This window comes from Pan troglodytes, chromosome 4 (genome assembly GCF_028858775.2).
Source record: "Pan troglodytes isolate AG18354 chromosome 4, NHGRI_mPanTro3-v2.0_pri, whole genome shotgun sequence".
NCBI classification, from domain to species: Eukaryota; Metazoa; Chordata; class Mammalia; order Primates; family Hominidae; genus Pan; species Pan troglodytes.
This window is the reverse complement of record NC_072402.2, coordinates 157,674,629-157,700,533: the sequence shown is the minus strand read 5'-3', so window position 1 is coordinate 157,700,533 and position 25,905 is coordinate 157,674,629. Positions and strand designations below refer to the sequence as shown.

Below are 25,905 nucleotides of genomic sequence, written 5' to 3'. Positions count from 1 at the left end.
CTAAACCCATAAAACTTGAGTTACGGTCTCAGCTTCCTTTACTAGCTGTACAACTCTAAACAATAATTCCCATTGCTAATATTCATAGACTATACGCTTATTAAGCACCGCATGCTGTGAAAAATGCTTTAGGTGGCTTATTTGATTACTGAGTTCTAATTCAGGCTCTGCCACTGAGTAGCAGTGTGATTTTGGGGCCAGTTATTTATGCTTCTAAGGTTTTTATTTTACTTTTTTTTTTTTTTTAAGAGACAAATTCTCACATTTCCCAGGCTAGTTTCAAACTCCTGGGCTCAAACAATCCTCCCGCCTCAGCCTCCTAACATGCAGGGATTTATGGATGTGAGCCACAGGGCCCAGCCAACTTTTTAATGTATAAATTTACCTCATGTGTAAAAATTGGGATCGGTAACAATGGTACCTACCTCACAAGCTTGTTGGGAGGAAAAAATACCTAGAAGACAAGGAGCACAGGGCGCGGGAGAAAAAAATATCTAGAAGACAAGGAACACAGTGTTTAATGAATATTAGCAACAAAAATATTATATGGCAGGTCTTGTGCCAGTAGCTGGGGACAGAAAGCCTAATAAGACAGAATCCTTGCCCTTCCCCATCATCAGGAGCTCACAGACTAGTGGGGGAGTGGAGAAGGGAAATAAAGAAGTTACTGAGCCCAAAAGAAGAGCAATCTGCCTTTCTTTTTATGCCAAAAGAAACCAAAGTGCAACTGGCCCAATTTGGTAGGTCTTCACTAAGAAGATACTCGAGTTAGGCTGTAGAAAGAGGAATAGTTCACTTAGTGGGGAAAAAAAAAAAAAAAAAAAACCAGGATAGGTAGAAGGACATGGAATCAGGAGCATAAAAATATCAGAAGCATTTTTAGGAACAACAAGTAGTTGGATGCTGTTTAAGTGTATGTAGAACACAAAGCAAAAAACAAATTTTTAATGATGAAAGCCAACTCATCCATTCCTGGAAGCATGAAGATTTTGTTTCTTAGTCCTTACAACTATCCTGTAAAAGGACAAGAAATGTTTTTGATTCAGAGGGTGGTTCTGTTTGTATTTTCCCAGGGCAGAGACCATGTTTGCCCTGTTTACAGTTGTAAGGGATCAGTGAACATCCTATTTCAGAAATTTATGGCCAAAACACTGGCCACTCAGCTCTCTGAGTTGAGTAAGCAGATACTGACACTTTTGGAGTTATAGGGTTGTTGTAAGAATTAAATGGTGTCATGTTTTATCTAAAACACAGAAAATGAAGTGCTCAAGATAGAAAAAATACTTAAAAATTTTTTTGAGGCAGGTTCTCTCTCTCTCACCCAGGCTGGAGTGCAGTGGCACAATCTCGGCTCACTGCAGCCTTGACCGCCTGGGCTCAAGCAATCTTCCCCACCCCAGCCTCCTGAGTAGCTGGGACTGATTACAGGCGCTCACTACCACACCTGGCTAATTTTTGTATTTTTTGTGAAGACGGGGTTTTGCCATGTTGCCCAGGCTGGTCTCAAACTCCTGAGCTCAAGCGATCCGCCCGCCTTGGCCTCCCAAAGTGCTGGGATTACAGGAGTGAGCCACTGCATCTGGCCGCTTTAATATTAATAGCACCCAGCACAGTAAGTACTCAATAAGTGTTTGTTGTTATTGTAATCATTATTACTATTAATGAAGGTCTCATAGATATTACCATTATTATGATTAATTACTAATAGTGATTTTATTATTACTATTGTTAATGAATACTACTACTATTATTAATAGTGGCAATATTTGTGAAGGTTTCATTCACACCCCCCAGATAGGGAACTGAGCACCCAAGTTTATTGAAAGAATCAGTGCTGAACATAAATTATTGAATAATGAATAAATGCTAGGCATCATACTAGGTCCAGTGGTGGGTATAGCAATAAATCAAGAAAGTAGCAAAAGAATCAGTTTCCCTCAGTGTTTTTTTTGGGGGGGGAGCAGGTCAGTGGTTTCTTAATGACACATGTCCATCACCTAATCAGTTGTATTGAGCCCAGTTGGTTTTGGGGATAAAACCTTACATTCTGGGACCCTCTAAGTCCTGAGCTCCATTCTCTCTGTTTCCCCGGGACTGAGCTTCTTGAGCTTGCCAAAGGAGGGTCTAAAATCCAGGAACAGTCAGGGATGCTAAAAGAACTCCTTGAGAATGAGATGTATATAAAAATAAATAAGGCTGGGCATGGCAGCTTATGCCTGTAATCCAGAACTTTGGGAGGCGGAGGCAGGAGGATTGCTTGAGGCCAGGAGTTTGAGACCAGCCTGGCCAACATGGTGAAACCCTGTCTCTACTAAAAATACAAAAATTAGCTGGATGTGGTAACACAGGCCTATAATCCCAGCTACTCGGGAGGCTGAGGCACAAGAATCGCTTGAACCTGGGAGGCAGAAGTTTCAGCGAATTGAGATCACGCCACTGCCCTCCAGCCTGGGCAACAAAGTGAGACTCTGTCTCAAACAAAATATATAATAAAATAAAATAAAAATAAATAAATAATTATGATGTAGATTATGCATTCCTACAGTGTTTCCAAAAGATGCTTTTGTTTCGTATTTTTTCCCAGTTCCAATCTTTGAATTAAAATTTCTGATGAGACATAATCAAGAATTAGCATCCTGTGCATTTATGTCTACATTTTTGTTTTCCCTTAGATCAGCATGCCCAATAGAAATACAATGTGAGCCACATATGTAATTTATTTATTTGTTAGAGACAGGATCTCACTCTGTCACCCAGGCTGAGTGCAATGGCATAATTCTAGCTCACTGCAGTCTCAAACTCCTGGCCTCAAGTGATCCTCTCATGTCAGCCTCCCAAAATGCTGTGATTACATGCATAAGCCACTGTACTGGGCCACACATATTTTATTACTTTATCTTTATTTTGTGACAGGGCCTCACTCTTGTCACCCAGGCTGTAGTGCAGTGGCACAATCATAGCTCACTGCAACCTTGACATCCTGGGTTCAAGCCATCCTCTCACCTCAGCCTCCCAAGCAACTGGAACTACAGGCGAATGCCATCGTGCCTCTTTTTTTTTTTTTGTAGAGAGAGGGTCTTGCTATTTTTACCAGGTTGGTCTTGATTTCCCGGCCTCAAGGTATCCTCCAGCCTTGGCCTCCCAAAGTGCTGGGCTTATAGGTGTGAGCCACTATACCTGGTCAAATTTTAAATTTCCTGGTATCGGCATTAAAAACAGTAAAATAAGTAAAATTAATTTAATATTTACTATTATTAAATGCAATTAATGTTTTATTTAATCAAATATGTCTAAAATATCCTTTGGGCATGTGATGAATATAAAAATGTTTATCAAGTGTGTTTTTTTTTTTTTTTGAGACGGAGTCGCACTCATTCTGTTGCCCAGACTGGAGGGCAGTGGCACGATCTCGGCTCACTGCAACCTCCAGCTCCTGGGTTCAAGTGATTCTCCTGTCTCAGCCTCCTGAGTAGCTGGGATTACAGGCATGCACCACCATGCCCAGCTAATTTTTTGTATTTTTAGTAGAGACGGGGTTTCGCCATGTTGGCCAGGCTGCTCTTGAACTCCTGACCTCAGGTGACCTGCCTGCCTCGGCCTCCCAAAGAGCTAGGATTACCGGTGTGAGCCACCGTACCCAGCCGTAACAAGTTATTTTACATTCTATTTTTCTTACTAAGTCTTTGGGGTCATGTGTGTATTTTATAGTGTATCTCAATTTGGACATCAAATTTTCATCAGAAATACTTGAGTCTGCATTCACATTTCATAAAATCTATATTTTAAAAAATTGATTCATATATGTAAGTTTTTTCAAACATACTTCCCAGTAACTGAATTGAATATCAGTTTTTAAATTTAAATTAATTAAAATTAAATAAAATCAGAAATTTAAGTCCTTGGTTGCACCAGCCACATTCCAGATGCTCAGTAATCACATGTGGAGAATGGCTGGTGTACTGGACAGGACAGGCTTAGACTTTCCAGAACAACTAACTATTATTCATAGAGAATTTACATGCATCAGGGGCTGTGCCCATTACATTTGTAATTGCAGGTAATCTTTACAGTAACCCTGACCTCTCTTGTTTCTTATAATCTTTTCACAAAGCATCAAAACTGATCTTTTCAAAACACGAATCATGGCTGGACATGGTGGCTCATGCCTGTAATCTCAGCACCTTGGGAGGCTCAGGCAGGAGGAGTGTTTGAGGCCAGGAGTTCGAGACCAGCTGGGGCAGCATAGTAAGACCTTATTTCTAAAAATAAAAAATAGCCAGGTGCCTTTGCACGCACCTGTCGTCCCAGCTACTCGGAAGGCTGAGTGAGGAGGATTCCTTTACCCCAGGAGGTCAAGGCTGCAGTGGGCCATGATCACACCACAGCACTCCAGCATGGGTGACAGAGCCAGACCCTGTCTCAGAGATTAAAAAAAAAAAAAAAAAGGAAAAGAAAATATGAACCTTGTACAATTCTTTTATTGACTTCCCACCCTGATTAGAATAAAATCTAAAATCCTTACCATTATGCATAAAGCCCATGTGATCAGGCCTCTGCCTCCCTCTCTGACCTCATCTCGTACCACCTTCCCTCTTGGTACTATACTACTCTCTGTTCCTAAAACAACATTTTTTTTTTTTTTTTGAGATGGAGTCTTGCTCTGTTGCCCAGGCTGGAGTGTAGTGGTGCAGTCTTGGCTCACTGCAACCTCCCAGGTTCAAGCGATTCTCCCACCTCAGCTTCCCAAGTAGCTGGGATTACAGACGCACACCACCATACCCGGCTAATTTTTGTACTTTTTTTTTTTTTTTCAGTAGAGACGAGGTTTCACCGTGTTGGCCAGGCTGGTCTTGAACTCCTGATCTCAAGTGATCTGCCCACCTCGGCCTCCCAAAGTGTTGGTGTTACAGGTATGAGCCACCACGCCCGGCCCTAAAACAACACCTCTTTTCCCATCCCCACACCTCTGTGCTCCATGTTCCTGTGGCTTGATACCATTAACTGCTCTTCCCATGGTTATTGCTCATTTTCACACTTCAGGTCTTCAATGTCACTTAAGTGGCTCACTCTATTACATCACCCTCTATATCCCCTTCGTATCGTTTATCACCATCTGTAATAATCTTATTTACTTGATTATTATAGTGCCTTCTATTAGATGGTAAGATCCACAAGGATAAGGATCTTGTCTGTATTATTTGCTGTGAAATTTATAGCTTTTCACAGTGTCTGGCACACAATAGGCACTCAAATATTTGTTATGCAGGTGGATGAAATTGGTAAGTACTGTTATTGCAAATGATAAGACTGAGGCTCAGAGAGGTTAAAAGTTTTTCCCAAGGTCACACAGTTAGTAGAATGGATCAGGGACTTAAAACCCAGTCTAACCACAAAGTCTATATTCTTCTAAAGAACAAAAGTGCTGGGCAGATTTAGTAACCTTAACTGCAAAGAGAAGTGACTTGAAGGTGATTTATATCTATAAAAAAAAATGTGGATATATATTTGGCAGGAAAACTCAGCCGTTTTTCAGTGTCAGGCAAATGGCTCAGAGCCTGGTTAAAGATTAGGCTTTTAATGCTGGTGTTGGATGGGTGGAGGGACCAAGACTGACACACTCTTCGAAAGAGTCATCCAGAGGCTGCCCAGGCAAGCATTCTGCTCCCACTCACTTGAGTGCTCATTCCCCTTTTTCCCTCCACCTTGGTCTTCTGGACAAAGAAAGATAATTCACTGCCTCAACCATAATGGAATGGCTGACCTGGCTGACCTAGCATATTCCCCTCACTGCACCCCCCACCCTCGCACTCATCAGCTGGACCCAGTTTATTCTGAGTTGTGAAACTTACTTCCAACCCTCACTTTATTATATGAAATGTCAATGTTTGTTTTAAAGCATAAAGCATTGTGTCCCATGATATACAAACCATTGCAAGTTTAGGCAGGTGGCCAATTTTGGTCCAGCTGGTGGCAAGGGCAGGTGTCGGAAGGAAGGGGACATTTGCTGAGTGCTGACTGGGTGCCAAGCACCGCACAGAACACCTTCAGCTGTCATTTCGACTCATTTTGAAGGGGAAGGAAATATTTTCACTCCAGAAAGGAGACAGGTTTCTTTGTCATCCTCTGTTCAGGTCAAAGCAGAGATAGTGGGTTTTTGGGGAGCTGACTAAACTACAAATTCCTCAGCAACAAGCTCACTCTGGGGATTGAGATCTCAGCTTGGAAGTTCCCACTCTGGGGGCTCACATTTTAAAGAGGATGACTGTACCCTCCACCACTCCAGTTATCCACAACTGCTCAAACGCCGTTGTCACACAAAAGCAGCCATGCACACCACATAAATGAACAAGAATGCCTGTGTTCCAATAAAACTTTATTTATAAAAGCAGGCATCAGGGGGGACTTGGCCTGTGGTCTGTAATGTGCTGACTCCTGTTTTAGAGATGAACTGTGATATCAGACTGGCCAAGATTGAATCCCAGCTCTGCTCCAACAAGTCCTATCACCTTGGACGAGCTCCTTAACTTAAGTAAGCTTCAGATTCCCTATTCGTAACATGGAGACAATGACAGTATTTTCATCCCAGGGCTCCTGGGATGCATAAGAGAATTAACATATGTAGAATACTCAGAGCCTGTCTTTTAAAAAGTAACAGCTGGGTGTGGTGGCACATGCCTGTAGTCCCAGCTACTCAGGAGGCTGAGGTGGGAGGATCACTCGAACCCAGGAGTTCAAGGCTGCAGTGAGCCATGATTGAGCCACTGCACTCCAGCCTGGACAACAGAGTAAGACCCTGTGTAAGGAAAATAAAAATAAGTGATCCACATGCCTCAGCCTCCCAAAGTGCTGGGATTACAGGTGTGAGCCACTTCCCCCAGCATAATCAGTTGATTTTTTAAAAAATACATATAAAAGTGGACTTTTCAGGACGGGATGGTGGCTCGTGCCTGTAATCCCAGCACTTTGGGAGGCCGATGTGGGCAAATCACTTGAGGCCAGGAGTTTGAGACCAGCCTGGCCAACATGGTAAAATCCCATCTCCACTAAAGATAAGAAAATTAGCTGGGTGTGTTGGCAGGCGTATGTAATCTCAGCTACTCGGGAGGCTGAGGCAAGAGACTTGCTTCAACCTGGGAAGTGGAGGTTTCAATGAGCCAAGATTGCACCATTGCACTCCAGCCTGGGTGACAGAGAGACGCTCTGTCTAAAAAAAAAAAAAAAAAAAAAATAGGCTTTTCTTTTTTCTTTTTTAGTAGCATAGAAATTTCCTCAAGCCTGACTTTTAGCGGCATTATTTATATGACTCAAACCCCAACATCATCCTGAAATTCTCTTGAAGCGAGAAAAAAAGAATAGCTTCCAGTGTGCAAATCAAACATCCTCCCCAACATAAATATCTCAGAGTATTTCCATAAATATTTGGAGAAACTGATCAAAATAGTAGCTTGTTTAGGAACTATCTTGCTTGTCCATGTAGACTACCTCACTCACAGTACCCTGTGTCTTTTAGTTAAAGACTATGAAAGCATTCAGCAGTACTTCAAACATAATTTGAAGTACTTTCTTAAACATAATTTAACAAATAAGATATTCATAGCCTGGGCATGGTGGCTCATCCCTCTAATCCCAGCAGTTTTGGAGGCTGAGGTAGGAGGATCACTTGAGGCCAGGAGTTCAAGACAAGCCTGGGCAACATAGACCCCATCTTTACAAAAAATGAAAAATTAGCCAAGTGTGGAGGCATGTGCCTGTAGTCCCAGTTACTTGGGTGGCTGAGGTGGGTGGATCACTTGAGCCCAGGAGATTGAAGTTTCAGTGAGCTTTTGATGTGGTTTGGATCTGTGTCCCCACCTAAATCTCGTGTTGAAGTGTAATCTCCAGTGCTGGTGGTGGGTCCTGATAGGAGGTGATTGGATCATGGGGTCAGTTTCTCATGGTTTAACACCAACCCCCCTTGGTGTTGTGGTCACAATAGTAAGTTCTCGTGAGATCTGCTTGTTTAAAAGTGTGTGGCATACCCACTTTTTTTTTTAATGGCAAATCCACACTGTCAGATAAGGCCCATGGCCTTTCTAGTGTTTTCCTGCACTGTCCTTAAAATGTGACCATAATGTCCCTCTTTCAGGCAGGAAGAAATGTGACAAAGATAAAAGGCATATACAGGGCCAGGTGTGGTGACTCACACCTGTAATCCCAACCACTCAGGAGACCAGGGTGGGAGGGTTGCTTGAGCCTAGGAGTTTGAGACCAGCCTGGGCAACATAGCAAGATCCCCTGCTACAAAGGTAGAGGGTGTAAGGTATTTCTTTATAGCAGTACAAGAACGGATTAATACAGCTGTGTTCACACCACTGTACCCCAGCCTGGGCGACAGAGCAAGACTCTGTCCTAAAAACAAACAAACAAACAAACAAAATATATTTGTAGATCTTTATTTGGCTATTTGAAACATTAATTATAGCCACCTAAGCTGACTTTTAGATGAATATTTAATAAATATTCACAGATATCCAAAGACACAGATTATGAACAAGACAAACCAACTTTCCTTATTTTTCTGTCCTTTGTCCATTTATCCCGGTTTAGAAGTTGTAGACAAAATGAACTGTGTTTGATCTATAACTTAAAATCACAGTACATTGACTCAAGCTTTTCAAAGAGCCTAAGATAATTGGAGCTACAAGACCCATTGGCGAAATCTCATTTTATCTTCTATTTTCGTAAGTAGTTCCATCCAAGTGCACTTAAGATGCATTTCCCCCTTTATTATTGAATTTTATATGAATTCAGTCCTAAACTGGCACTAAAAAGATAATATATGGTTGTAGCAGGACACTTACATGGAAGTGACAGAAAAACATCAGCGTCTCTGGGAAATAGGTCTCAAGTTGAAGAATATAGTAAGACTCAACATTCACTCAGCACTACAGAAGCCGATCCTGTGTAATTGAAAATGCGTAAGCTCTGCATTCGTGTGTGCTTACATGAAGATTACTTTGGTTCCCCTAACAGCTCTGAGCTAGACAAAGCAAGTATTACTTCCATTTTACAGAAGAGAAACTGAGGAAATTGAGAGCTGAAAGGACTTGATCAGGAGGACCACGATAGCTTATGACAGAGTTATATTTATAGCCGGAGGGACAAAGAGATCTCTGTCCAGTTCTTCATCTCATTTGTTCTATGAACTCCTTTGGTGGGCTGCTGAAGCCTCTGGATCCCTTCTCAGAGAAATTTTTTTAAATGCATAAAACAAAATATACTGGAATATGAAAGAAATAAATTATATTGAAATACAGTTCCTATAATACTAACAATAAAATTAGCAAGATATATATATCTACATATCTATATATTCTGTCTACACACACACTCCTTTTTATTAACACATTAAGTATAGCAGGTGTAATAACTACCACAATTTTGAAGTAGTGATGAGTATATTGAATATTTCAAGTCATCTGAAACAACTGTAATATGCTATGAAATATCTGATATTCTTTTGGTGATAAAGTCAAAAGCTCTGCTAATGTTACTATGGTCTATTGGCTAAGTTCATAAAAGAAGGAAAAACTAAATTTCAGTTAAAAGTTAGAGGCCAGGCGTGGTGGCTTATGCCTGTAATCCTAGCACTTTGGGAGGCCGAGGCAGGAGGATCACCTGAGGTTGGGAGTTTGAGGCCAGCCCGGCCAACATGGTGAAACCCCATCTCTACTGAAAATACAAAAATTAGCCAGGCGGGGTGGTGGTCATCTGTAATCCTGGCTACTCGGGAGGCTGAGGCAGGAGAATTGCTTAAAACTGGGAGGCGGAGGTTGCAGTGAGCCGAGATTGGGCCACTGCACTCCAGCCTGGGTGATAGTGTAAGACTCTGTCTCAAAAAAAAAAAAAGTTAGTGAAGATAAGAATGTAATTTTCCCCCCATCTAAAGTCATGACCCTTCCCTCTAAATTTTATCCATTGTCCCTTTAGGGGTTTGTAGATCTCAAGTTAAGAACTCCTTATCTAGTCCAATCCCTCATAAAGCAGATGAACAAATGAGGTCCAGAGAGGGAATGTGATTTATCTAAGACATTTTAGCCACATAGCAGGGAATAAGCTAGAACCCAGAGGTTGGTAATTCCTTCTCTATAAGGCTGTTATGAGGAATAAATGTAACAATATATGTAAAATCTTAGCACAGTGCCAGTGACACAATAGGCATTTGTAGAAAACTGGCCACCCAACACAGTAGAAGCAGAGAGATGAGACTTTCTGGAAATCTCTGTAACAGAGGGCAAACTCAGCTGTATGTGTCTTTTTGTTTGTTTTTATTTGATTTCAAAAATTCTTTTTGCCACACTGGAGGAGAATGTTTGTTTGTTTGTTTTTAGACGTCTCACTTTGTCACCCAGGCTGGATTGCAGTGGCGCGATCTTGGCTCACTGCAACCTCCGCCTCCTGGGTTCAAGCGATTCTCCTGCCTCAGCTTCCCGAGTAGCTGGGATTACAGGCACCCGTTACCATGCCCGGCTGATTTTTGTATTTTTCATAGAGACAGGGTTTCACCATGTTGGCCAGGCTGGTCTCGAACTTCTGACCTCAGGTGATCCACTGGCCTCAGCCTCCCAAAGTGCTGGGATTACAGGTATGAGCCAACACCTGGCCAGTTTGTTTGTTTTTATAGACAGAGTCCCACTCTGTTGCCCAGCCTGCAGTGCAGTGGTGCAATCATAGTTCACAGCAACCTGCAGCTCCTTGGCTCAAGTGATCCTCTTGCCTCAGTCTCCTGAGTAGCTAGGACTATAGGGGCATACCACCATGCCTGGATAATTTTTTGTTTTTAAATTTCTTTGTAGAGGGGATCTTGCTATGTAGTCCAGGCTGGTCTCAAACTCCTGGGCTCAAGCAACCCTCCCACCTTGGTCTCCTGAGTGGCTGGGATTGCAGGTATAAGCCACCACACCTGGCCCTGTATGTGCCTTTTGTCTTTGCCATATTTCTTCCTGCCTGGAAGAGGGACATTATGGCCACATTTTAAGGACAGAGTAGGGAAACACTAGAAGGGCCATGGGCCTCTCCTGACAGTGTGGATTTGCCATACTGTCCCCACTGTCCCCAGACTGCCTACTTCCAGACTTCTCATATGAGAGAAAAAATAAACAAACAGCCCTTTTTGATTTGTTCAAGCCACTGTTATGTGTGTTCTGTTATGTGCAGCCAAACTCACTCCCCTAACTGATACACAGCTCTTCCTGGCTGGGTGACTTACTCTCTCTGAGCCCTAAGTCCTTCATTTAAGGTTTTTTGGTGAGGATTAGAAGATACAGAGGACTTAGGCAGTGCCTGGCACAGCAAAAAGCAGCTGTTATTATTATTACTGTTTCAGTGGATTGCAGTTCAGTGCTCTTTCTACCAAATTGACTCACAGCTTAAAAATCACTCACACAGACTCAAAATCCCATTAAGCCCTCCCCAACCCCAGCCTGCTTTCTCCAGCTGCAGCTCTGGTCCACTGCCTCAAAGTCAGCCTGAGGAAATATTTACCATGTCCCAGGGAGAGGAAAAGTTTATGAAAATGCTGACACAGACGAAACACCTAATAATTAGTGGCTAACAACCACAGGCATGGAGGCAATTAAGAGGGTTGTGTAAATTGAGGGGACTAAAGCAACTTCTCATTTATTCCTCAAATGTTTTGCCTAAGCCTCCGAGATAGTTCTTCTGCCAGCAGTGCTGACTTTACAGGAAGAAAGTGGGATGAGAAGTGGTAGAGAATTTGTAGGAGCTGTGAAGAAGCTTTGGACTCCAGATGCCTTCCCTGTTCCAGTGACCACTCTGCTAGGCTTTCTTCCATATGAGCTGGGGCCATGTGGGTCGTGCGGGGCATGCGTGAGCCCGTAGGACTTACAAGGGTTCAAGGGGCAAGGATGGCCTGTGGTTCCCGAAGGCACACTTGGCCTACAGTTCTGTCGAAGGATGGTGCCATTTATCTACCTGGCTTTTTTGTTTTCTTTGACACTACTTCCTTAGCACTGATGGTTAGGGACCACTGAAGATGTTAATGCCTGCCAAAGTGGCTTCCTTAGATGTCGGGCTTAGAAGTGAGGCACACGTCTCTCTCTACTGGGGGCTGGTTGGGTCCCCAGAAGTACACTGGGCAGGCTAAAATTTGGAATCCCTTCTAATTAATATCCCTTTATCATCATCATCTTTATAAAAATAACACAATTTTAAAAATCTAAGCGTTAAAATAGGACTAACTTGGAGCCCCAGTACCACTCTCCAGAAGTGATATTAACAGGAATGAGACCAATGAACTTTTCCTGTAATTTATCCCAGTGATGTTTTAGCATTTATTGAGATTCTCCCTCTCCTTTCCTCTCCCCACAACCACCCCAGGGAGCTCTGTTTTGCTACTTAATCCAGCTGTCTATACGAAAATTTGGGGGCTTTCAAGGCATCAGCTTGACGGACATGAGGAAAACTCTCAAATTTCCATTTTCTTATCTAGGGAGATTTTCCTAAGGGCTAAGGCACAGTGAGTTGCTTTTGTTATTCCTTGTAAGGAACAGCCCTTTAGATCTTAGATTTAGAAATAATGTTCATTTGGGATTCCTTAGTAATTACTGCTCTGGACGGCTCTTGGCACAAGATGAATGATGAGAAGGAATATGAAGTCTTGTGGGGGGTGCTCTGAGAGTCATCTTGACCATGCTTATTTCTTACAGGAACTGACACCGCCAGTAGCATCCCCTTGGAAGGGTGAGTATGACCAGCGGTGTGAGCACAACTTATGAAGGCCTATTTCTAGAAGATTCTCTCACCCCTGCGGGATAGGTGAAATATGGGAGGCAGTGAGAGTGACTGGGCATTCTCTTCCCTGCCGTCCCTTTCCATGCTGAGGGCTTCTGTGATTCAGTCACATCAGTGTGCCCAGTTACTCCTAGGGCCTACACAAAAGGTCTTGGACCTGAAGCCAGTTTCTGTCTCCTCAGCTTTATTTTCCAAACTGCAGGCCTCCCTGGCCCATTGCTGTTGCTCCACAAAGTGACACAGTGGGGTGGATGAAGCAGGTATGATCTGTTCTTAGCCAAAGCTTTGTCCACAGCCTGTAATTTCTTATTTTTTCTTTTTTTGAGACAGAGTCTTGCTCTGTTGCCCAGGCTGGAGTGCAGTGGCATGATCTTGGCTCACTGCAACCTCCTTCTCCTGGGTTCAAGTGATTCTCCTGCCTCAGCCTCCTGAGTAGCTGGGATTACAGGCGCCTGCCAACACACCTGGCTAAATTTTATATTTTTAGTAGAGACAGGGTTTTGCCATGTTGGCCAGGCTGCTCTTGAACTCCTGACCTCAAGTGATCTGCAGGCCTCAGCCTTCCAAAGTGCTGGGATTGCAGGCGTGAGCCACTGTGTCCAGCCAACAACCTATAATTTCTAAAGGATTGATGGGCTGTAAGTCCTGCTTTCAGTTCCCAAGTAGTAGCATCAGTAATTGAATAGTGTACTGTTTCTCAAACGTCAGTGATTAGCATATCTACATTATGATTTTTTGTATTTCTGCAATCTTCTGTTATTTAAGTAAATTTAAAAATAATTCTATCACTTTTTGACTCAGTAAAATTTATTTTAAGAATAAAAATATTATGTCATCTGTACAGTTGAAATACTAGTGTCACTTGTGCTAAAAGGATGTTTTTAGTAGAAATAGGTAAAATAGAAACAAAATAATGTTATTAAAATTGAGCTCTGAGGTTGTCTGCCTAAATTTCTGAGGCTGAGGTCTGATATCTCTTTACTTAAAGAAACAAACAAGTTGGGGGTAGCGGCTCAGGATTGTAATCCAGTGCTTTGGGAGGCCAAGGTAGGAGGATCCCTTGAGGCCAGGAGTTTGAGACCAGTCTAGGGAACATAGGGAGACCCTGTCTCTACAAAAAGGTAAAAAAGTAAAAAATAAAAAAAAACCCACACATAAAGAGATTAGCAAGTATTAGAGGGGTGTTAGGTGTCTACTAGTAAGACAGTTCTCTGGGTAGCCTTGGACCTAGTTCTCCCCCTCATCTTACTTATAGTTCTCAAGAATAACTATAGAATGTTCTGGGAATATAACATCCTAAGATTTGGAGAAGCTGACTGGAACAGCTTGGGCTTTGTTTCAGTCCCTCCTAGAAACAGGAGGGACTTCAATGCTTTAGCTCAGCGAGTCCCATATTCCCTGATATAAAACCCAGGATGAGCTGCTTTCCAAGGTCCTTCAGCTGTGGTGCAAGAGGGGCATGTGCAGAAGAGCCTTCATCTGCCCCAGGCAGCTTTTCCTGAGCCTTGAGGGACTGGCTAATTGTGAATCCTGGGCTTCTGTTGTCCCTTGCTGCCTATCTGTGAGTAATAAGCCCATTTCATGTAATGGATTGTGTGTGTGAATTTCTATCTCAACTTGGCAAACAATTGGTGCACAGTGAACCTGCTTTGCACTAGCACCAAAGCAAGACTTTCAACTTGACGCAATCAGAAAGAGCAAAAGAGACTGAAAAGAGAGTAACTTTTAAATTTTGTGGTTTAGTATTATTGTTGCCTATTTGGTACTCTACTTAAGTTATCCTATAGGTAGGCAGAGTGCAAAGTACACTACCTGAGCAGTTTATGGTGTCTTAGAAAGTTAGAACCTGAAGGGCACAGTGAGCTCAACTTCCTTCTTGCATAGATGAGGGAAGTAGGGTCCCAAGGGGGAGGTGAGGACAAAATAACTTAAATTTTTCAGTGCAGTAAAATACATATAACATAAAATTTCCTACTAGTAACACATAATACATTCATAATGTTGTGCAACCATCACCATTACCAAGTTCCAGAACATTTTTATCACTCCAAAAATAAATTCTGTACCTATTAAGTCATTCCTCATTTCTCCCTCTCCCCCGCTCTGGCAACCACTCATTTGCTTTCTGTTTTTATAGATTTAATCTGGATATTTCACATAAATGGGATCCTACAACATGTAGGCTTTTGTGTTTGGCTTCTTCTTTCAAGATTTGTTTATGTTGTGGCATATATCAGTACTTCTTTCTGTTTTATGGCTAAATAATATTCCATTGTATGGATATACCTCATTTAAAAAACCCCTTTATCTGTTGATGGACATTTGAATTGTTTCTACCTTTTGGCTACTATGAATACAGATGCTATGAACTTTTGTGTGTAAGTTTTTGAGTAACCTGTTTGCAGTTCCTTTGGGGATATACCTAGGAATGGAATTGCTGGGTCAAATGCTTATTCTATGTTTAACTGATTGAAGAACTGCCAAAATGTTTTTTTGTAGTGGATTTGCCATTTTACATCCCCATCAGCAGTGTGCAAGGATTCTAATTTCTCCGCATCATTGTCAAGACTTGTTCTCACTAAAAAAAAATTATACCCACCGTAGTGAGGAGGATAAATTAACTTTAATGCAGCACAAACTCCCTCTCTCATCCATCACCCCTCCACCCCCAACCAGATTGAGCTTTCCAAAATGCCCACCTGGATCACATCACCTGCAAAACTGGAAATTTGCCTCCCAATTTCTTAGGATGAAGACAAAAATACACCCAAAACCCTCAAGATCTGCCTACCTTCCCAGCCTCCTTATGACTCTCTCTCTCTCCTTCAATCAGTACCATCCACACTGGCCTTTCAGAAAGCACCCTCCGGCGAAAGCCACTGCCTGAATTGTTTCCTCTGACTGCAATGCTCCCTTCCCACCCCACCTCTAAAGCTCAGCTTAATCCAGGCATAATGGTGCACACCTATAGTAGCAGCTACTTAGGAGGCTGAGGCAGGAGAACTGCTTGAGCCCAGGAGTTCAAGGCCAGCCTGGGCAACATAGTAGGACCCCCATCTCTAAAAAAATAAAAATAAAATAGCTTAGCTCAAGCTCCATTCCCTCAGGAAAGTCACCCCTGAACATCTCCTCCCTCCCTACCTCCAACTAGGCCTGGGACTTGGTGATCAGCCCTCAGAGCACTGTGCATCTCTCCTTTGTAATACTTACTCTTGTCTGCAATTATACATTTATTCACGCCATTAATTGATTATATGGGGGAGCTCCACTTTCCCCCGCTTATGAGGCAGAGAGAGACAATGAAGGCTTGGAAGTTGTTTGAACCTAAAGCAATTGTCTCCTCTCCTCTCCGTTTGGTCCAATGAAGGCTCACTCTAATTTCTCCTTACTCTGCATTCCTTAACTGAAAGACCAACTGTTTCTCCCCACAAGCTTCATCAAGCAAGCAGGGTTTTTTGCTTTCCTTTTTTTTTGGACAGGGTCTGGCTCTGTCAGCCAGGCTGGAATGCAGTGGCACAATCATGGCCCACTACAGCCCCCAACTCCTGGGCTCAAGCAATTTTCTGGACTCAGCCTCCCAAGTAGCTGGGACTACAGGTGCGCACCACTATGCCAGGCTAATTTTTACATTTTTTATAGAGACAGAGTCTCCCTACATTGCCTAGGCTAATCTCAAACTCCTGGACTCAAGCAATCCTCCCACCTTGGCCTCCCGAAGTGTTAGGATTATAGGCGTGAGCCACCACACCCAGCCTGCTTTCTTTTTAAATAAAAAAATTACTTATAGGACAATAAAAAGTGTGCACTTCATTGAAATTAAATATGCCTGCTTTTCAGAAGACACTATTAAAGAAATGAAAAGACAGGAGAAACGAAAAGACTGGGAGAAAATATTTGCAAAGCATATATATGTTAAAAGAATTACACATAATGTAAATAAATAACTTACATCTCAATAAGAAGAGCAAAATCACCAATAAAAATGAGCAAAAGATTTAAACAGACACAGAGGGCAAATAAGCACATAAAAAGATGTTCAACATTATTAGGCTTTAGGGAAATACAAATTAAAGCCACAAGAGAGCACTACAAACCAATTAGAATGACTAAAAATGAAACAGAATAATATACTAGGTGTTACTAAGGATGTGGAGCAGCCAGAAATCTCATGCATTGTTTGGAGAAACATGAAATAGCACAGCAACTTTGGAAAACAGTTTGGCAGGTTTTTTTTTTGTTTTGTTTTGTTTTTAAGATGGAGTCTGGCTCTGTTGCCCAGGCTGGAGTGCAGTGACATGATCTGGGCTCACTGCAACTTCCACCTCCCAGGTTCAAGTGATTCTCCTGCCCCAGCCTCCCGAGTAGCTGGGATTACAGGCACCTGCCACCATGCTTGGCTAATTTTTTTGTATTTTTAGTAGAGACGGGGTTTCACCATGTTGGCCAGGTTGGTCTAGAACTCCTGACGTCAGGTGATCCGCCTGCCTTGGCCTCCCAAAGTGCTGAGATTACAGGCGTGAGCCACTGCACCTGGCAGTTTGGCAGCTTTTATAAAATTAAACATACACTTACCATACAACCCAGCAATCTGACTCCTAGGTATTCATTCAAGAGAAAGGAAGACCTGTATGCAAATGTTTATGGCACCTTTATTTACAATCTAATGTCCATAAACTGGTGAATTAATAAACAAATTGTAGTATATCCATACACTGGAATACCACTCACTGATAAAAATGAATGAATTACTGACACATACAACAACATGGATGAATCTCAAAGGCATTATTTTAAGTGGAAGAAAGCCAGACATAGAAGGATACATAGGGTATGATTTCATTTATAAGACAATTGGGAAAGGTAAAACTATAGGGGAGATTAGTGGTTGTCAGGGCTGATGAAGGAAGAGGAGTTTAACGGCACAGGGGCCTGAGAGAGATTTTTGGGGTGATGAAAATGTTCTGTATTTTGATTGTGGTGTTGGTTATATGATTGCATACATTTGTCAAAACCTATCATACACTTAAAATCTTACACTTAAAATAGTGAAATTCATTTTACATAGTGAATTTTATTTTATATAAATCCTACCCCCCCAAAAAAACTGACTTAAAAGACTTACTTGAAAATCAACAACAAACACAAATAAGTTGATTTAAAAAATGAGCAAAGGACTTGAATAAATGTTTTTCCAAAGAAAATATGCAAATGTCCAATAAGCACATGAAAAGATGCTCCACATCACTAATGATTAGGGAAATGCAAATCAGAATCTCTGTGAGGTATCATCTCACACCCATTAGAGTGCTTACTATAAAACAAACACCAGAGTGCGGTGGCTCACGCCTGTAATCCCAGCACTTTGGGAGGCCGAGGCGGGTGGATCACGAGGTCAGGAGATCGAGACCATCCTGGCTAACACAGTGAAACCCCGTCTCTACTAAAAAACAAAAAATTAGCCAAGCGTGGTGGTGGGAACCTGTAGTCCCAGCTACTCGGGAGGCTGAGGCAGGAGAATGTTGTGAACCCAGGAGGCAGAGGTTGCAGTGAGCCGAGATCACACCACTGCACTCCAGCCTGGGCGACAGAGCGAGACTCCATCTCAAAAACAAACAAAGAAACAAAGAAACAAAAAAACCAAACACCAGAAAAATAACAAAGTTGGTGAAGAGGTGGTGAAAATTGGAACCCCTGTGCACTGTTGGTGGGAATGTAAAATGTGCAGCCGCTATGGAAAACAGTATTGGAGTTCCTCAAAAAAATCCATTTCTAGGCATATATCCAAAAGAATTGAAAGCAGTGTCTGGAAGAGATATTTATATGCCCATCCTCATAGCAGCATTATTCACAATAGCCAAAAGGTAGAAAGCAGCCCAAATGGCCATCAATGTATGGCCTCAAGTAATCCTCCTGTTTTAGTCTCCTGAGTAGCTAGGAATATAGGTGCATATCACCAAACCTGGCTAATTTTTAAAATTTTTTTTGTAGAGATGGGGTCTTGCTATGTTGTCCAGGCTGGTCTCAAGTTCCTGGGCTCAAGTGATCCTCCCATTCAGCCTTCTAAACTGTTGGGATTGCAGGCATGCGCCACCATGCCCGGTCACAGATGTAATTTGAATTTTATCTCCCTAACTAGTTCTGAAACTCTCTAGGAAAGGGACTCAGGTGTAGACGTACCTCTATGGCATGGGTGAGTTCAGTAAATCTACTTCTGTAGTGTCAGTTGGACTTTCTGTTTCTTGGTTGTCTCCTTCTGGAGAGGGGAAGGGCCAGTGATACAGAGAATCTCAGCATTGTAAAGGACTGTGGTCTCTTACCACTTTTAGAGTCTGACACCTGCTGAGATGCATATTAGCTTCCTAAAGCTGCTGTAACAAAGCATTACAAAATAGTGGCATAAAGCAACAAACATATTGATTATCTTGCAGTTCTGGAGGTCAGAAGTCTACAGTCAGTTTTACTGGGCTAAAGTCAAGGTGTCAGCAGTGGGATTCTTTCCCGAGGCTCCTGGGGAGAAGCTGTTTCCTTGACCTTTCAAGCTTTCAGAGTCTGCCCACATCCTTTGGCTCACGGCCCCCTTTCCCCATCTTCAAAGTCTCCCATCTTCAAAGTCAGCAGTGTGGCATCTTAAAATGTCTGTCCCTTTGTTCTCCTGCTTCTGTTGTCACATTGTCTTCTGTCTGTCTCCTTTTGTGTTCCTCTTATAAGACTCCTTGTGATATCAGGCCCACCAGGATAATCCAGGCTAATTCCCCCATCTCACGATCCTTAACTTGATTAGATCTGCAAAGTCCCCTTTGCCATAATGGGTAACATTCACAGGTTCCAGGGATTAGGATGTGAACATATTTTGGGCGGCCGGCCGAGGAGGGGGGGCATTCTTCAGCCTACCACAAAGACTATAAAGTCCACGAGGAGAAGTGACACGTCTGCTTGATCACCACTTACCACCAATGGCTTGCACATTGCCTGGCACTTGGTCCACAGACCATATAAAATTAGTCAGACTCATGAAAAGTGTGCACCCCTTTTCCAGAAAAATATTACATTGTTTATAGCATTTTAGAGAGCTCCCAGATTCCCTGAAGCCAGCGCACGGACCCCAGGTTAAGCATTCCTAACCTAGAATTCTAGAATATCTGGCTGCATCTATGAAGGAATAAGGGAAGTGCCGCAGGGCCGCACCAGCTGAATTGCCAAGCAGCCTCGTTTCTTTGCACTCCTGTCGCTTAGGCGCGTTGGCCAGCGGGTGGCGCGCGGGTCCACCTCAACGCCGAGCATGCCCCACGTCAAGCACCTGCTCAGGGGAAAGGGGCGTGGAGCGGGCTCGGTCACTGCAGTGTCTAAAGAGCTGCTTCCCAGTCTCTGCACGTACGGAGGAAGGATGCCCCGCTCCAGGCGGCGAGGAGAGGCCCCGGGAGGCTTCGTCTTCTTTGCTGCGCTCTGCTGGAGACGCCGCGGCGCCGGCCCGCTGAGCCCGCAGGAGAGACCCGCGCACCTGGGCGCCCCCGCCGCAGGAGGATCGGAGCTCCTGGCAACGGCAGAAAACACAGAAACCCAAAGGCAAATATTTACGCGCCTGCAGAGGAAGAAACTGAAACCTCTACGCGTGATTTAAAAGGCATGATAACAACTGCTGTTTGGTTTCTGGAACCGGGCTCGTCCAGCTTCTTACAACACCGTCCTTTAGCCCGTAGGCCTGACTCCCCCGCCGCTGGGGGCAGGGTGTGGACGTTAACCACCTGGGAAGTGACGGGTCGATGACAAGCTTACTTTCTCTGGAGCCATCCTGGGTTCTAGGGACCCTTAAGGCAGAGGGCAGGTAGAAGTTACACCTGGAAGCAGCACCATCAGAGATTGGGAAAGAGAGGAAGCTACTTTTCCAACTCGGTGTTTAGCAAAGTGGGCCCCGTTAAGACAGTAGGCGCCGTTGAGGGGGGAGTAAAACCTAGCCCTTACCCGGCAATGTAAGCTGGATCACCCATGCTCCTGGAATTACGATGGGGCTACGTCTCCAAAAACCCATCGTAAAGTGGATAGATCGTAAATCGAGCCCTCCTGAGTCACTGACCATCTGTGCAATGCTTCTCAATATCTGGTCCATGGACCAACTGTATCATTTCTTTAAAACGCAGATTACTGGGTCTTATTTCTATCTGCTAAATCCGTTAGACGGGGCTGGAGATGACTGTGAGTCGGTATTTTTAATCAGCTCACTGAGGGATTCTTCTCCTCTCTGAGTTTGAGAATCACAGCTCCAGCTCTTGGTACTAAAAGCTGTCGGTTCAAATTAAAGAGCCAGCCTCAGAGCACACACCTCTTTTCCAAGATGACTCTCTCTAGTCTCACAAGTCAGAGGGTGCAAATTAGGTCATGTGAGTGTGAATAATCAATATTTTCTGTCTAGGTTGGATATACTGGCTTACACCTGTAATCCCAGTGCTTTGGGAGGCCAAGGCAGGAGGATCACTTGAGGCCAGTAGCTTGAGATATGCCTGGGCAACATAGTGGGGCTCTGTCTCTACAAATTTTAAAGATTAGAAGAGCATGGTGGCATGCACCTGTAGTCCCAGCTACTTGGGAGGCCGAGGTGGATCCCTTGAGCCAGGAGTTCGAGGCTGCAGTGAACTATGACTGTGTCACTGCATACCAGCCTGGGTGAGCATTGTCTCTTAAAAGAAAATCTGTCTATTAGTCCTCACCTGTGAAACTCAGGCCCTCTTAAAAAGGCTCCCTAGATATTTCTGGGGGCCCTGTGGGTTCCTTTCTTCCCACCACCTTCTTAATAACTGCTTTCAGCAAGTTGCATTAAAGAGTAGTCACTGCTGCTGATTCTTCTGGTGCTTCTGTGAGCTCTCCTCCTCCTTCAGGGCTATGCTATGTCCCAGCCCTCCCAAAGCTGCAAAGCCTCAAGGGCTAGATGGAACTCTCTTCCCTTCAGGTCCCACAGTGCCTTGTTCCAAGCAGAATGCTCCTCTTCACAATGCAGGATCAGGCTTTGTCACCAGGGCCCAGAGGCAGCACTGCTTGGCCTCTCAGTGATCCAGAGTCCTTTGAGGAAAGAGTTTCTTCCAAGATTATTTCCAGTCCTTTTCCAGACCCTTTGGTGTGCTGGTAAATAGCTCTACAAAAAAGAAAAGAAAAAGGAGCCCTGATTTGTAGTGTTTGTCAATTTCTGTGGTGTACATATTCCCATCAGCATATTTCAAGCTGTCGGTACAATGTCACTGAACACAAAGTTGAACAGAGATGCTTATAAACTGCTCTGAGCCGGTACAAGTCAGCTTTAGCATGCTACTACTTGGGGCCTGGCCAGAGACCAGATATTAAGACATCATTCATTCATTCAATAAATATTTAATGAGTGTCTGCTGTGTGCCAGTTATTATTCCCTGATACAGGAATCCAGAAGTAACCAAAGTAATTAAAGTACTTGCTAAGGTGGATTTCATATTCCAATGGAGGAGATAACCCATAAAGAAATAAATAATAGATCAGTTCATTACATGTGATAATTAAAAGGTAAAACCAGGTAAAGAGCTGCAGAGTGACAGATGATCTGTTTTAGAATGGGTAATCAGGGCCTCTTTTAGGGGGTCACTTATTGAGTCCTGAAGGGTGTGAAACCTGTAAATATCTGGAATGAGCACAGGCAGAGGAAACAGCAAGAGCAAAGGCCCTAAGAAGGGACTGTCCCTGGTGTGTTCATTAAGGGGACCCATGTGGCTGAAGTGGAGTGAGGGAGGGGGTAGTGTCAGAAGAGGTGGGAGAGCAATCAGAGAGGGGCAGACCATTGCAAAGTGTGGATTTTATTGTGATGGGAAATCACTGGAGGGTTCCAGCAGAGGCATAGTCTCATTTACTTTTCTTTTCTTTTTCTTTTTCTTTTTTTTTTTGAGATAGAGTTTTGCTCTTTTGCCTAGGCTGGAGTGATGTGGCCTGATCCTCACTGTAACCTCCGCCCCCCAGGTTCAAGCAATTCTCCTGCCTCAGCTTCCCAGGTAGCTGGGATTGTAGACACTCGCCACCATGCCTGGCTAATTTTTTTTTTTTTTTTTTTTGTATTTTTAGTAGGGATGGGGTATCGCCATGTTGGCCAGGTTGGCCTCGAACTCCTGACCTCAGGTGATCCACCCACCTCGGCCTCTCAAAGTGCTAGGATTACAGGCGTGAGCTACCACGTCCGGCCTCATTTACTTTTCAAAGAGATCATTCTGGTAGCTGGGGAGGAGCTGCAAATTGACAGTTTTCTGAGGTGGAAGCACAGAGGTTAGTTAGCAGGCAACTGCAGTTGTTCAGGCTGGAGAAGATGCAGTGGTGGTGGCAGTGGAGGTGGTGCAAAATGGATGGATTCTGGGCAGCTTCTGATGCTTGATGTGGGGTTTAAGAGTCAGACAGAAGTCAAGAATGCTCTAGGATTTTTTATTTTGTGCAATCAGGGGAACATTGGTCCATTTCCTGAGATGGGGGAGCAGCCACTGTGGGAAAGAAACAAAAGGTCAGTTTGGAACATGTTAAGTTTGAGATGCCTATGAAAAGCCTGAGCTGGTGACATAATCTGGGAGTCACCATTGTGGATAAACTTAAAGTCATGGGAGTGGAGGAGGTCACCAGGGAGTGAAGAGAAAGGCCTAAGGACTGAGTCCTAGAAACCTCAACATTTAGAGATTGGGAAGAGGAGAAGTTTCTCCACTGAGAAGGAGTGGTCAGCGAGGTTGGAAGCAGTATGAAAGAAGTGCTCAAAAATAAAAAGCAGTGTATCAGTCACACCAAATGTTGCTGAGAGGTGCAGGAAGGTGAGGCCTTGGCTCTGGCAGCATCAAGGCCCTTAATGACCTTGACAAGCAGGGTTCTCAAGGAGAAGTAAGGATGAAAGCCATCTTCAGTGGATGGCAGCAAGAACGCGGGGAGGGAAAGTGGAGTCAGGGAATATAAACGTGGAGTGCTTTAATTAGGGGAAATACCAGAGTAGTTTGGTAACTGGAAGGCAACATGGGTCAACAGAGGAAGAAAAGGAGAGATCAGTGATGCTAGAAAAAAAAATCTTGTCTCTCTGCCCCGAGAGACCCACCTGCAAAATTCCACTTCTTGCAGAATCCTGTGACCCATGCATGCCATTTTATGCAAACAGATGATTGGGAGGACCTGGGAGTCACTAATGCAGCAGACACAATCAAACTTCAAATCCTAATTTCGGTTCGGCTGGCACCCTTGCCACATTCCCATGGCCAAGGCGGTGATGAAGATCGTTGTTCATCACTGTATCTTAAGCGTGTCTGGCTGAGAAGAGGCCCCAGTGGCACGCGGTGAGCGGGTGTTGAAGGAATACCTGTCTCTGTTACCTTAGTAATGGGAGTGAGAGACCGTGGTGCCAGAACACATGGGGTTTAAGGCTTGTAATGGGGAGAATCCTAACAGAAGGCATCTGGTGCTCTCTGACATCTCTCTGCAGGAGTTTTCCGGGTGGGGATGGGGGATGGTGGAGAGGAAAGCCTTGTCCAGGGTGTTCTCTTGGACAGATCACAGCCCTGGACTAGCTGGCCCTTGGGGCTTTCTGAAGCAGCAGAGGGATCTGGTTGGGACAGGGAAGTCCTGCTCACCCTGTCCTGGTGGGGAAGCCACCAGCCTCTGCCTTTAGAATCCCTTCATGAGAAACCTTTGGGCTCATCCTGGGTCAGGTTGAAGGGGAAGGAAGGTGGTTACTTTCAACCCTGAATTCTGCAGCAGGTGCATCCTCATCAATCCCTGCACTACATAAGATTTTGAGGAGTGGCCTTCAGCAGGATTAACTGAACGTCATCCACATCAGATTGAGTCAGAGCCACGTCCTGCATGTGTGTGCACGCACGTTCAGAGCATCTTAGTAACTGCCTTCGGATAGGGACTGATGAAACATTTAGGTAGTGAGTGACTGGATAATATTTTGTGATATTCATTCATATTTCTGCCCCCACCCATCCTTTCCCTGGATTCAATCAGGTAGCAGGCTTCGTGCCTCCCTCCTTCAAGTGAGGTGTTGGGGAGGGAGGGAAGCAGGAGAAACTTGCAATTTTCCTGGCTTTTGTTTTCTAAAAGCTAGAGACCAGAAAGAGGATAGAGGTAGGTGGGAGCTTGGAGGAGCAAGAGGATGAGAGGTGCTTCCTCCCAGGTACAAAGGAGGATTGTCCAGGCTGGGGGTGCACAGAACAAGGTTGGTTGGCTGCATGACTCAAATCCTGGCTCTGCCACCTAGAAGCCATGTTATCTTGGACTAATTACCTTGACTTTTCTAAGCCTAAAAATGAGACAGTAATAATGCCTACCTCATTGATGTGTTGTTCTAACATTGTGGTTTTAGTCCCAATGTTCTGGGTTGTTGATATTAAGTTTTGGAGGTCCCCGAGACACAAAGTTGCCTACCTAAATTGGATGGGAAAAAAGTCAAACAAGAAAGCACATCTCTTCCTGGCTTTATGCCCTCTGACTCCTTTGCAAGTCAAGACCAGAAGATACCAGACCTCAAATATTTCCCATCATTTTATTAGCTCTGTCAAGACAGCATGGACTTTTCTAGGGCACCTGTTAGGTGTCCAGTCATTTATTATTGCTACTTTCATCACCATTATGGGGATTGGCTGGGCTCAGCTAGTTGATTCTCACTTAGGAGTTATTTACATGTCTGACAGTTGAGGCTGACTGTTGGCCGGGACCTTAGCTGGTAGGAACATCTCCATGTGGCGTGAACTTTCTCATAGAATGATGGATGGGTTCCAAGGGTGAGCATTCCGAGAAAGAAAGACAGGTGGAAACAGAATCACCTTATGTAACTTTGGAAGTCCCACAGGTCACTTCTGCTGCATTACATGCAAGGCGTGGGTGATTAGGCTTCACCTCTTAATGACAGGAGCGCCAAAGAATCTGCAGAAATATTTTAAAACCACCAGACCTTTCTAAGTATGCATCATTGGGGATTACAGGCGTGAGTCACCGTGCCCAGCCCCAAATTAGCACTTTTAAAAAAGTGACATCTAGTCTGGGTGCGGTAGCTCACGTCTGTAATCCCAGCACTTTGGGAGGCCGAGGCGGGCGGATCACAAGGTCAGGAGATCGAGACCATCCTGGCTAACGTGGTGA

The 25,905-nt window shown here is 43.9% G+C and overlaps 1 protein-coding gene across 1 annotated transcript in view; it reads right to left on the bottom strand.

The window, feature by feature from the left end:
* Nucleotides 1-19,911, bottom strand: part of TTC1 (tetratricopeptide repeat domain 1) — a 77,737-nt gene extending 57,826 nt beyond the window's left edge. Inside the window, exon 1 of the mRNA XM_001140840.6 lies at nucleotides 18,970-19,911. The gene's annotated coding sequence lies outside the window, so the exon portion shown is untranslated. The remainder of the gene's footprint in view (nucleotides 1-18,969) is intronic.
* Between the last annotated feature and the right edge of the window lie 5,994 nt (nucleotides 19,912-25,905).